At 39.3% G+C, this 14,222-nt stretch overlaps 1 long non-coding RNA gene across 1 annotated transcript in view; it reads right to left on the reverse strand.

Moving 5' to 3' along the window:
* Positions 1-1,119: 1,119 nt before the first annotated feature.
* The window catches only part of LOC128893405 (uncharacterized), a 56,823-nt gene continuing 43,720 nt past the window's right edge, over positions 1,120-14,222 (reverse strand). Inside the window, exon 4 of the long non-coding RNA XR_008461324.1 lies at positions 1,120-1,396. This is a non-coding gene — a long non-coding RNA (uncharacterized LOC128893405). The remainder of the gene's footprint in view (positions 1,397-14,222) is intronic.

A 14,222-nucleotide genomic window follows, 5' to 3' on the forward strand; every position in this document is an offset into this window, starting at 1 on the left:
CACCCCCTGTACGCGAGCGCGACACCCCTCCGACCCCTCGACGCCCGCCTGGGGAAAGTCACGTACAATTCGCGCTTGGATCGCCACCCTGGCTTGTCGAGAACGCCAAGATTTTTACTGGCAAAAAAAAAAAGAAAACAGGAAGTAAGAGATAATCGAGGCTGTAAATCCTCCAGATTTTTGTCGCGTCACTGTTTTTTTTTTTTTTTTCGTGGGAAATCGTCGAGAAGGTTCAAAAATAGGAGACTCATGGGGAGATGAAGTTTAAAGGTAATTTGTAGATTTTGCGGATTTTTTATTTACCTTTGATGTTGCGCTTTGTGGAATTATTCAGCTTTCACTTATTATAATTTTACTTTGGTTTGTTGCGTGTAATTGGTTCATCTGAATCTTTCAAGTATAATCTTGAATAAAAATTAAGGCTACCAAGAATTTTATCTTGTTATTCGAGAATTTTTTGAATCCAAATTAAAACTCTCTTAATTCCTCAAGCATCTACTAAGAATATTATTTTATTATTTACCAATGTCTAAGTCTAAAATAAAATAAAGCTCTATCTCAATTCTCCAAGCTTCTACCTAGAATTTTATTTTGTAAATTACCAATTTCTAGAGTTTAAATTCAAATCTCTTTTGTAATTCCTCAAGCATGTACTAAGAATATTATTTTATTATTCTCCAATTCCTACAGTCTAAAATAAAATAAAGCTCTCTCTTAATTCCCCAGGCTTCTACTACGAATGTTAATGCGTTATTCACCAATTCTTCCAGCCAAAACTGAAAGAAACTTCCGTCTTAACTCTTCTACCACATCCTAAAAATTGCTCCTTAAGTAACCTAATCATTATAATCATCAACACCATAAAATCCTTTGAGAGTCCTAACCATCCAACACCCAAGAAGACGCCTAAATACTATACCCTAATGTAATCTAATTTATTCCGGCCATCTCTGCTAATTTATCATAACTCAGAGAATTTCAGTCGTCGTACTATCGTACTATAAACATCTATTGCACCGAGGAAAGCGTCGTTTCGACCCCAACCGCGGGTTAATTAACATACTCAGGCATTGTGCTACATAAGAAGTAAAAAGCTGCGAGCACGAACTGTCCCGACGATTATCGGTTACACGGGAAAGGTTGTACGATTGACTCCTGCCATTCCCAAACAGCAATTTCCCCGCGAAATATCACGCAAGTACGCTCGTACAAGGAAATATCCACAGAGAATTATACGCGCGGATTGATTGGCTGTAATTGGCGTTAAGACTCACGGTTTTCGTTGTACTCCAGGAAACGGGGACACTGGAAACTGCCACGGGTACCAACTCGTTGATCACGCTTCCTCCTCGTTGAAGTCTTCCTCTTCGTTCCACGCTTCCCAAGAATTTTCTTCCTAGCCACGAGAAATTTCGAGTTAGCACGTGGAAAAGATAAATTATTTCTTCTTTGGTTTGAATTAAGTCGAGATTGGACCACCAGAGAGTCTTGAATTAATACTAAGAAATTGTTAAGTTTATTATTTATTCTTCATTGTATTTCTACCAAGACCAAGGATTTTTTTTTATAAATTACCAATTCCTAGAGACTAAATTCAAATTTCTTTCGTAATTCCTCAAGCATCTACTAAGAATATTATTTTATTATTTACCAATGTCTAGAGTCTACAATAAAATAAAGCTATATTTACATTTTGAGTAATTGTATTTAAGTTCTTCCTAGACGAATGAATTTTCTTCCTAGGCCCAAGAAATTTTCAGTCGATACATAGTAAGGTATAAATTATATTTTACTTAATTTTCACAAAGTCGAGTAATTCGGTCGCCAGAGAGTATCGTATATTGTATTTACAGTAATATTACTAATTCGATTGCAGTAAGATTTGATTAAATAACAAAATTCATGCAATCTCTCGATAATTTGTGTCAAAATAAAAATCGAAGATGTGGGGAAACCCTTTCAAGGTCTCGACGCAAAAAATAACATATTCCTCGGAAAATATAAATGATCTGAAAATTACCCAATCCCAGTCGTGGACCATCGACCAACCCACCAAGCATTGTAAGGTCACCTACTAAAAGCCTTTAAAATAAAAAAAAAAAAAAAAAACCTGAAGAGGTCCAACGCCACAAGTTCGTGGCCGGAACCCCGTGCAGAGTTGGCTTGTTACTATTTCTGTTGGAAAGTGGGGAGGTGAGATGCTCGCGGTGGCCGTTTGTGACTGGAAATGGGAAAATCCTGGCATCCCTCAGGACCCTCTTCCCCGCTGCCCCGACGGTTTCCTTATCGAGTGCTTACCCCCGGACGTCGCGCGCGAAGAATCCGCCCATTCGTTCTGACTCATCTGCGCCGCGAGCCGTAGGCGTGAAAGAGACAGAAACGCTCGAGGTGCTAAATCCTAGCGGCGACGAAGGAGATGTTACGTCGGACCGTTAGTTCGTGGTGAAAATGTTTGGCGCCCACGCTTCCTTCTGTTTCGTTCGACTGGTTGAACCGCGAGGGGGAGGGGAATTGGTGAGGATCCGCGGCCTCCTTTATTCCAGGCCTCTATTGTTCGCGTGCAAATCGGTTATTCGATTCGCGGCGGAACAGCATCTTGGTTTTGGATACTCGATGCTTTCGAATTTATGACATTACGCGTAGAAGTGAATTAATCAGTCAGCTGCGTTTGGAAACTATGTCCGTCGTGAGAAAATGGCAGTATTTGGTGTCACGACACACTGTATTCATCTGTACGTGTATTAGCTTTTCCCAGAAGTACGTGGCATTTATTGTTCTGCAAGGGTTCTGCTATAAGAATGAATTATTTAAGTGTTATGGTAGAACGTAATCATCCTCTCTTTCTACAATCTTCTCTCACTTTTCAGTCACTATAAATAGCTTCACTATTAAATCATTTCTGTAGTTTACTTTTTCTTTTGTTAAATATAAATACAATTTGTGGCACGAACTTCTGGAACGACCTAATATATCTCTTTTTAATCCATTATTTTAAAGCGCCACTTATTCTGCGTTTGACGCTCGGGTGCGCGCTCCAAAACGAGGAAACTGAATTTTATGTAATTATTACAGTAATTATTGCAACGTACGAAAAATGTACGTGAAAAATCTCTTATTAATTGATATTTAGACATGAATGTTGATTACTGTTATTCCTTGTAACAGATTGCAATTAATACCAAAAGCTTAAATAATTTATTTCATTTTATTTAACTTTATTGCCCTATTTTATCGGAATGCCGATAGGAAGGTCCGGAGTAAAAAATATTTGTACCACGCTAGGAATATGAGCATGATGACATAAACAATAAAAATATAGAGAAAAGCGATCGATGCTTCTATAATGATGCATCGATGACCACCCTTAATCAATCCTATCTAGTCAGTCTTCCTTTACACACGTTTTCTTTTCCTCTTTTTTTTTGAATATAGCGAATAAAGCCAAACTACACATATAATTATTTACTTAAAAAAAGAAGAAAAATGCGACAGACTGCGTGTCAGCCACGAGGAGAAATTTTGAATACTGGAGGCAACGTCCCTATTGTTACCTGCTACCGGTCCTTGCGAAGAAATCTTTCACCGCGCAAACAAGCGCGTCTCCCGTTGCCCCCGATAACTAATTATTCTAATTACTTCCGGACGGAATAATTACAACGACCGGCCGCGAGACGTCAATTACGCGTCCATCGTCTACTCTTGCCTAGCGATACCATAAATCACTGTTTCCTAGATTCCATGCCACACCGTTGTTCCATGCTCCGAGCAGGACTAGTTTTCAGAGAGATTCTCCTTTCTCCCTCCCCCTCCAATCTCCCCCCTCTCAAATTGCGAGCATTGGACAATTTTTATGTTAAAAAGGACACCTTTCCTATCCAGAAATAATCCCACAAAGTAGCTTGGAAATTGCTAAGCCTTTATGTTGAAAAATAAATTGTCGAAATGGAAAATCCAAGCTTGGAAATTTTAAATATATTTCTGTGTTAATAAGGACATTTGTTATTTTCAGAAATATTCCCACGAAGTTGCTTGGAAATTGCTGGGACTCGTAAAAGATAAATTGTCGAAATGCAAAATCCATGCTTGCAATTTTAAATACATTTCTATCTTAACAATGACATCTTTTATTTATCAGAAGCACTCCAATACAGTTGCTTCGAAATTGCAAGCTCTTTATGTCAAAAAATGAATGTTAATGCGCAATATTTATGCTTGGAATTAACACTAGAACTCAATTTAATCCCCATACTACAAAAATTCATTTCTAAAATCCCTCAATCACTAACAACGATGTCACCGCAATAGTTGGAATCAATTATTCCAATAGAGAGTTAAATATAATAAATATTGACTCCTTGTACGTTTAGTATTAACTATTACGTCTCAAAAATTTTATTTTAACACGCTAACTGCCAAACAAATATTCTTTAAAGTTTCTACTAAAATGAAATATTATTTAAACTATTGGAGACTGCGTAATCAGACATTTATCGTCGTATTTATTCTTGTAATTTCATCAAAATTCATGAATTTGGTTTAAATTCATTTCCTTTGATGCTTGACATTCGGAATTAATTTCGTTAGTTCTTCAGTGGAAAGCACTGTCACCCACATGTGGGTGACATGACGATCAACGTGTTAGTCGTTTAACTTTTCCCTGTTAATCACTAACAATGACTTCACCACAATAGTAGGGATCAATTATTCCAATAAAGAGTTAAACATAATAAATATATGTCGACCCGTTGAACCTTTAGTGTTAACTATTACGTCTCCAAACTTTATTTAATCGTTCAACTTTTCCCTGTTACTCCAAATATGCATCCAAATAGGAATTTTTACCCATCTCTGCCTTCTCTCTCCTCCTCCTTCGTCGTTCCTTTCACGTGGAAACCACCCCCGACGCAGTCGAAAACGTGGGCAGACGCGACGTGACTTTCGAGCGTCGTTTCGACTGCGCTAATTACCCTCGGCCTGGGAATAATGAATTGTTAGCAAGCCCCACCACGGCAATAAATATCGTTCCTACGTGCGAAACGATATTACGTACGCGCGCGTATTTAAGTGTACGTACGGGGGCCGATGCACACGTAACGATGTGCAGCTTTCTATCGGCTCGCTTATTATCGAAGATCGGACTCGCGTGCGATACAACGGAGCACGTGTGTGCACGTAAGGACGATAACGGGTGTCCCGATGCAACCGGAGGTCCTTTGGATGATGGAAGCCAGGCGGAAAGGTTTCTCGAGAGGGGATCTGAGGGGATTCTACCGTGAGAGGTCGATTTTCTTCGGCTGAACATAATGGTCGCTTTACGGAATTTATTTTAGGAAAATTGTGAAATTTATAAAATTGAGATTTTTTTTTTTTTTACTTGTTCAGGATGCTTTTGCAAGACAGAGAATATTTTTTTTACGTAGAAAAAGTTAGCGACAGGGTTCGTGTATTTAATTTATTGCTGTAAGAGGATGAAGTACTAGAGGTGGATATTTCCACGTGAGAACAGTCTTTGGGAATTTATTTTGAAAAGATGGTGGAATCGATTCAGATCACAAATTTGTTTACTTGTTCAGCATGCTTTCGCAAGACAGAAAATATTTTTGTTTAGTCGATAACACCTAAGATTGAAGTAGGATAATAAATCAAAGTAGAGTTTTATGCTAGAGCTTAAGATAATCAAATTACTTTCAAGTCTGACGAAGTAACAATTTAATAAAAAGCAAATACTCAACGTCTCAAAAGGACCTAGACATATCCTTCGGTAAAAAAAAAACAAATTGAATTCCAAACAAATATCATTCTCCTGCAGTTGAGATCACCAGAGATATTTTGGGTTCCAGGCTGGGGCTACCCACCCTGTATGCCCCTAGAAAAATAGAAAATACAGTTGGCTCGGAGTCACTGATGTCAGCTGTCCAACAGCCAAGGGTTAACCTTCATCCCTACCAGAAACTAGTATCATCCGTGATCGCATGCTTTCCAGTCCACTATCGGTACCATGCACGACGCGGATTCGTCCAGGACAAGGCTGGCTGGCGTTCTGCTTACGTTTTTCGCGGTGCTCCGAAGGTCTGAAGGTATTGACCGGTGGCCCTCTTGGTACAGCTCGGTACCAAGGCCCCCTGTAAGGCGTGCCGGGTATATGGCCATCCGTGCTGGCTGGCACCGACTATTGAACAAACTGACCAGTAGTCACGATATCCCACGAAACTTACCCTACCTGGGCCGCTACACCTGTTCTCGACTCACCCTGAGACATTACCATTTTATTGTCAAAGATGAAACACTTCTCACCTTAAGTCACCAGCGATTCTTACGTTTATTATTCTACGTGGATTAGACTTCGATAACTGCTAAAAATATTTTTTATTTGCCTGGTGGTAATATCACAGTTCGAGGAAATGTCAAAAGTGGTCAAATTTAGGCTAATAAAAACGTGGCATACAAGTATGTACATACGAGTTTCGAAACAAAATACTGGGAATTAATGTTGATAAGCAACGCTGTAAGAGGAAGAGTTCTATCGTGGGATTTTCTCCACCCGAGAATTGACGTCTTTGAGAATTTATTTTAAAAAGACGGTGAAATCGATTCAACTGAAATTTTTATCATTCAATTAGGATGCTTTTCCACGACAGAAAATATTTTTATTATGTCGTACTTAACCGTATTACCAGTAATCGTATTACCAGTAGGTAATGGCGTCGATATTCTAAATCCAATGCTATTAGTGGAAGAGGTACTAGCTATGGGAAGAGATTTTTTCACCTGAGAATATTCATCTTTGCGAATTTATTTTAGGAAGAAGGCGAAAGTGATCCAATTGAAATTTTTATCACTCCTTTAGCATGCTTTCTCAAAGCAGAAAATATTTTGTTGAAGTCGAAACGATAAGTAATGGCCATGTTATTATTAATCCAATGCAATCAATAAGCAATTATTGCCTGTCAATCAGGCAATGTTTACAGGCACAGAGTGTACCCTGACAATTATACTTCAGGTTAGAAACAATCTAGAGACCCAAATCTAATAAAATATGTCCACATAAACATTATTAGATTATTCGTTTAAAATTAAATACAAGAAATCAATGAATCTCTCCTTACAACGAAAATGACGTCGTGGCATGGTACCAGGACGCTAATAAATTACCCACGTAGAATCAATTACAAGAAATTAACGAACAAGACCAGGAAGAATATTGTTTCCTCCTAAACCGAAAATGACGTCAAAGGACTCGTTTACTCACTGTCCAGAAAATTTCGCGAAACCTGGGAAAGCCATCAGTGGGAGCCTGTTGCGTTTGTGTCGTCTTCATTAGGACCACCCCCCTCTGTCCCTTTTAATTTCCAACGTTTCACGAGCAACAGTCGCTTCACCAGCCAAAGATGTCGCCGACTCAAAGATCTCCCGTGACTTCAATCAGTTTTCGCGGAGTCGCTCTGAAAAGGATACTCGTCGTCTATACGTCGCGCTACTTAGCCCTCTAACGACCAACCAAAAGAGGACGTCCCCGCGGAAAGTCCCTTTTGTCCTCTCTATGGAACTGTGGGAAGATAAAGAGAAGAGGCACCGACGACGACGGCAGCTAACATAAGCTCAAAGATCATAAGACGCAGTTGTCCTTTCTACATACTAATAAGACTAACTAGGGCATACATAAAATGCTCCTCCAAGGAGGAGTTAAACGTGCTATGGTACCGCCATAGACAACTGAGCGAATGGAACTTGTACAATAACTCGTGACTGAGCCATTTAAGACAGGGGAAGCGAAACGAATCGTAAACGAAGAAATCACCGTGAAAGAAAGTTTAGAAATTGGGGTGCGTGCTGAAAGCGCTAGGTTATAAGCAGAATATTAATCTGAATGATTATTAATCGTATTGTAGCGATCTTAACAGTGTAGAATTCTAATTGCTCGAAAGATTTACCGACAGAGTGTTTCACATTACCATCAGAGCGATCTGCTTCATCGACTGAGCATTCTGCTTTACCGAGTCTTATCGTCGGACTACCCTACCTTACCAATTCTGTGATCTACATTACCGAGTCTTATCGATGGAGTACTCAACTTTACCATTCTGTTTTACCGAGTCTTATCGTCGGACTACCCTATCTTACCAATTCTGTGATCTACATTACCTAGTTTTATTGATGGAGTACTCGACCTTACCGACCAGATACCTTACATAACCAAACATTTGTAACGAAATAAGCGTTTTCTACAGATAGATTCCTACAGATGTTTGGCGTAGAATCATACATCGGGTAGAAAGAAGTTGCGCACCTCTGACAAGGACGACAGAGGTCACCAAAGGAAGATTCGTCTTTCCTGAAAGAGGAGCGCAATCCATGCGTGTGTCGTGTACGCGTCGTTTCAGTCCTCGCTGCTCGAGGACCAGGGTGATCCTTTCACAGGACAGAGGGGTTCGAAGCCGAGACGAAAGGACGAAGGAGGGAGAGAGGAACGCGACAGTTGCGCGAAAAAAGGGGTCCACCTCTCCTTCACGGATGTGAGCGGTGGAAAAAGGGTTCGTAAAAAAATGATCGGCCAGGATCTAAGATGTATGAAAAAAGATTTGTCCCCCACCACACCCCCCTTTCTTCTGAGCGGTCCTCACGGTATCCTTTCCCCGAGGGTAAGAACGCACGACGATCACGACGGGGGACGCTGGTTTTTGCAGCTGGTCCCATCCAGAATTACCGACGAAAAGGATTCGGGTGTTCATTCTTCTTCCCTGGACGAATAAGCTCCAAAGGACCTGCGTCCATGCGAGATGCATCTGACCTGCTCTCTTCCTACTCTCTTGGCCCCGATTCACGTTCGTGGGGTTCAACCGGGGGACTCCACTTATCGCTTCCTACGTGCAGCGAATTTTCTGCCCTTAGAATCGACTCTGGACATGCATCCCCTTTGTGCCCGTGTGATTTTTTTCCCTGTTATTGGGTGCACGGGTTTTTTTTCCTTATTGTCAGATTCCAGTTGACGATGCTTGGGAGGATTGATGGATGGACAGGTCCTTCTGTTAATTTTCCGGTGGTTTCTTTATTATTGAGCTGTTTGCTGCGGCGAGTCACGTGGGAATTAATGGCGGTGTATTACTATTAGTGATTGTAACGACGTCTGAAGACGAAAATTTTAATTGTAGAATGAAAAGAAAGATTTTTGATTGCAGAATGAAGGTGAGAATTGAAACTGTGCAATGAAAACGAATGTTTGAATTGTGGAAGGAGGATAAAAAATTCCATTGTCGAATGGAAATGAATATTTTGACAATAAACTAAGTCTCTAGTTAACCGATAGCGAAAATTCTTTCATCGATCATTCCCGATTCGGCGAGTCTTCAGGCGCCATTTTACGCTCGTACCTTCGGGATCTCGTCGTTTTCAGTCGGTGCTCGGTCACCAGCCACTTCAACGACGAATATTTAATCGTCTTATTTTTCGGTAGCGCGGATCCGACGACTCCCGAGAGTCAGATCAATCCTATAAGCGGGGAAAATCATAAGCTCCGCGTTCTTTTCAACGGGGCCCGTCGAACGGCTGACAAAGAATCTTTAATCAAACGCGGATAAAAGACGCGCCGCGAAGATACTCTTTCACGGCGGGAAGGAGACGGAAAGGGATTCGAATCCGCCACCAGACGCAACCTCGCCGACGAATTTTCTGGGTCATCCCTTTTGTGCGCTTGTTTTCCGTGTTAACGGAAGACACTGGTCGCTGCGGGACTTGCGTTTTATTCGAGTTACTGATTCGGGCGAATGTAGAGCTGAATTTGGACGTGCTTAGATGAGATTGCGTCTGTTAGGTGTGAGATTGTATTAGGAGAAGTTTAGCTTTTATTTCTTCGTAGTAATTAAATGTACAATAAAAATGAATGTCTGAAGTGTGAATTGGAAATGAAAATTTTCATTGTACAAGGAAATTGAATGTCTGGATTGTAAATTGGACATTAACATTTTCATAGTACAAAGAAAATGAATGCCTAAATTGTGAATTGAAAAATAAACTTTTCATTGTATAAAGAAACTGAATGTCTGAATTATGAATTGGATATTAACATTTTCATAGTACAAAGAAAATTAATGCCTGAATTGTGAATTGAAAATTAAAATTTTCATAGTACATGGAAATTGAATGTCTGAATTGTGAATTGAAAATGAAAATTTTCATAGTACATGGAAATTGAATGTCTGAATTGTGAATTGAAAATGAAAATTTTCAATATACAACGTAATTGAATATCTGTATCGTGAATTGGATATTAACATTTTCATTGTACAAAGAAATTGAATGTCTGGATTGTAAATTGTAAATGAACATTTTCATTGTACAAAGGACATGAATGCCTAAATTGTGAATTGAAAATGAACATTTTCATTGTAAAAAGAAAATGAATGTCTGAATTGTGAATTGAAAATGAAAATTTTCATTGTAAAAGGAAAATGAATGTCTGAATTGTGAATTGGAAATTAACATTTTCATAGTACAAAGAAAATTAATGCCTAAATTGCGAATTGGAAATCAAATTTTTCATTGTACAATGAAAATGAATATTTCAACAGTAAATTAAAAATGAATGTTGGGGATTGCAGACAGAAAGTGGAAGTTATGAAATTGATGATTGTAACTGTATAGCATAATTGAATATTGCAATTGTAAACGAAGATTAAAATATTACTTGTTGAGTATACGATTCAGGTCGTGGATTTTGTTGAATGACCCAAGAATCACGAGCTGTTTATCCCTTATTTCTTGGTATTTTTTGTTTAGGTGAGAATTGCCCTTATTCGTGGGGATGCCTGGTTTGGAAAGGGGGCAGCTTAGGGAGGCAATGGAGTATCCAACAGGATTATATCATAGGGTCTAGCACGCCTTATAGGGGTCCTTGGTACCGAGTTGTACCAAGAGGGCCATCGGTCAATACCTTCAGACCTTCCGAGCGAAAAACACAAGCTGAATGTCAGCCAGCCTTGTTCTTAACGATGGTATAGTGAATTAGGATATACATGATTTTGAATAATTCTACAGTTGAAGCCATCATTTGATTTTTGGACTTCTGATACCGGTGTCTCCCTCAGAGATAAACAATCTTAAGTCACTTGTCTAATAATATATTAAAGGAATTTATTTAATCCTAAACCTATCAGACCAATTGTTAACCACAGTTTTAAACCAATTTTGAAAAACTATTGAAATAGAGGATCAATTCTATTGTCGAATCATTGTATTCATCCTCCTCTAATTACAAATATACAGTATCTATGATCATTTTGCGTTCATTTCGAAAGTTTCAATGTTAAAATATTCATTATTCAAAATTTCGTCTCAACATAAGTCGTCTCCGAGCTATAGAAACAAACACCAACGATTACCAACTTAATTTTGACTCACGCCATTTTTCCAACTCGCGTGCTGAAGTCAGCTCTATTTAATTTATGTAAAATCGTTCATTGAAATATCCCAGGTGATGGAAAGGGATTCGAAACCCTCGCCAACGTATTTTCTGGGTCATCCCTTTTGTGTCTTGTTTTCCGCATTTACGAGAAACGCTCGCCAGGAGGATTCGTGTCCTGACGCGCGATCACCGTCTGGAAAGGGACAAAGTAGGGCCAAGGAAGCGTCCTACAGGATTATATCACACGGTCTAGCACGCACGGGGTCTCCTCGATTCGTTTTTGTGGTCCGACGAGGATCGTGAATCGTTCGCAAATTGCTCGGACAATTTTCTATGGCGACCTATCTTCCGTTCGATGGCGCACGGACCTAAAGACATCCGATGGGATTAGATGGCGCGCATGAACGCTGTCTGCGATTTCTTTTCTCGTCCCCGGGACCCTAAGACGCGTTTCCGCGGGCCTGGAATCTCGATAACCTTTCGAAACTTGGAAAGGTGGCGTGACAATCTCGAAGAATTTTCAATGGAATTTTTGTCTGGGTCAAGAATGGCGAAATTTGTGATTATTCGGTACTTGTATATAATTTTACATGATACTGTACTTTTATTTCTCGTTTCTCCATGTATCACTTTTTTTATTCTTCAACGTGAGTGAAAACGAAGGCCTCCAGTAAGTGAAAATAAATAAATATCAAAATTGCAACCATATCGGTAAAAGCATGTTCTTGTACTGGTATTTCCTACAATTATACGTTATTGGTTTCAATTTTTATTCTTTCATAGTTTTTTTTATCTTCGCGACAAGTGCAGTAGCAACCATATCAATGATAGCGTATCTAAATTCCTAGCACTGTAGAGTGCAATTCTGAAGTGGAATCTAATTCATGGCGCCTAAGCCCTTTTCAATATAAATTTTCCCATCTTTTTTTTCTATCACAACAAGTGCACTAGTAACCATATCGATGATAGTAAAAAGTATTTGAATTCCTAGCACAATGGAATGCAATTCAGAAGTGGAATCTAATTCATAGGGCAAAGTCCTCCGATAAAGGTGTCGATTGTTAACATCTAAGCCCCGAGGAAGAACCTGTGGCTTTCACGAATGGTAGTCTACAAAATTCACACGGCAGCCAAACACAGTGGCCGATAGCACACCGTCGTTACGATTACGAGCAAGACTGTAATCAGCCGTTCTGGCCGCTGAAATATCTTTCTTATCTTGGCGGTCCCGAGGTTGTCGCGGCAAATTGGACCTCGTTTCGACGTCAGCTAGCAAACATCGCGCCAAACCCAGATAAAAGTTTCGAACGGATACTTAATAACCAACGATACTTGACCTTTATCCCGTGAAACGAAAATTGAAAATGTAGAACGAAAATGAGAGTGTAAATTGTACAAAGAAAATAGGGATAAACACTTTAACCGAGCAATGAAAATAAAAATCTAAATTGTACAACGAAAATGAATGTCTGGATTGTGAATTGGAAATGAACATTTTCATTGTACTAGGAAAATGAATGTCTGGATTCTGAATTGAAAATGAAAATTTTCACTGTACAAGAAAAATGAATGTTTTAATTGTGGATTGAAATTGACTATTCTGATTGTCCAATAAAATTGCACTGAACTGTATTGCACAATAAAAATGACCGGGTTGGTTAAAGAACGGAAAATAAAGATTGCAATTGTTAAACAAAGATGAAAATTTTAGTTGCGCAATGAAAATGTGAAGGTAAAAATTGAAATAGTACAATGCAGATGGGAATTAAAATCTACATTGTACGATGAAAATGAATATTACAATTACAAATTAAATGTCGGAAATTCTATAAATATTAATATTGTAATTGTATAATAAAAATGAAGATTGCAGTTGTAGAATGAAAGTGACAATTTAAATTGTACAACACAGACAAAAATTAAAATCTAAATTGTACACTGAAAATGAATATTACAATTACAAATTAAAGGTTGGCAATTCTATAAATATGAATACTGTAATCGTATAATAAAAATAAAGATAGCAGTTGTAGAATGAAAGTGACAATTAAAATCGCACAATGAAAATGAATGTTTCAATTGGAGAATAATATTTGAAGAATAAAAAAAATGATTGGGAGTGTACTTCTGATGGCACGTGAACAGAATTCGCCCATCTCCGGCTGGCTCCGAACGAAGGAGGCCGGAGACAGGGCGGTAAGGCGGGCAATAAATTAATTCCAGGCCGAAAAACCTCCGTCCGGGATTCGTTTGTCCGTGGTCACGCAGAAGGTGGCGTCGCCGCGGCGAGATGGAGCAAACAATTGTACAAATACCGCCGTATTTCATGATAACACATGTACAAACAGCCTTACGTAAAGCTGGCAATTACGATAAAACTGGACGGACGAGAAAAAACACGAGCGCACTTTTCGTGTACACACGCCCGAGGGCCCTCCACGTGGGGGAAGGGGTGAGGGACGCCAGGCGCGGCGACGACACCGTTCGGGGCGCACGTGTCATTTGGGTCATCGCTTTTTGGATGACTTGGAATTTTTTCTGAAGCGCCAAAGAAGCGTCGAAGATTCCGCGAGCTTTTTTGAGGAATGACTTTTTGGGGTGGGTGTCTTCAAAATTCGAAGCTTTCGGGTAATATGCTCTATAGAATTTATATAAGTATCGTAATAGTAGTAATTATAAACACTTTTGAGATGATTTGGAACTTTTTCGGAAGCGCCAAAGATCTACTGCATCAATGATTTTGCGGGCTTTTTTGTGGAAAAGATATTCTTTGAGGTGGGTGTCTTCAAAATTCGAAGCTTTCCGGTAACACGCTTTATAGAAT

The sequence above is a fragment of the Hylaeus anthracinus genome, unplaced genomic scaffold (assembly GCF_026225885.1).
Source record: "Hylaeus anthracinus isolate JK02 unplaced genomic scaffold, UHH_iyHylAnth1.0_haploid 27446, whole genome shotgun sequence".
In the NCBI taxonomy this organism is placed as follows: Eukaryota; Metazoa; Arthropoda; class Insecta; order Hymenoptera; family Colletidae; genus Hylaeus; species Hylaeus anthracinus.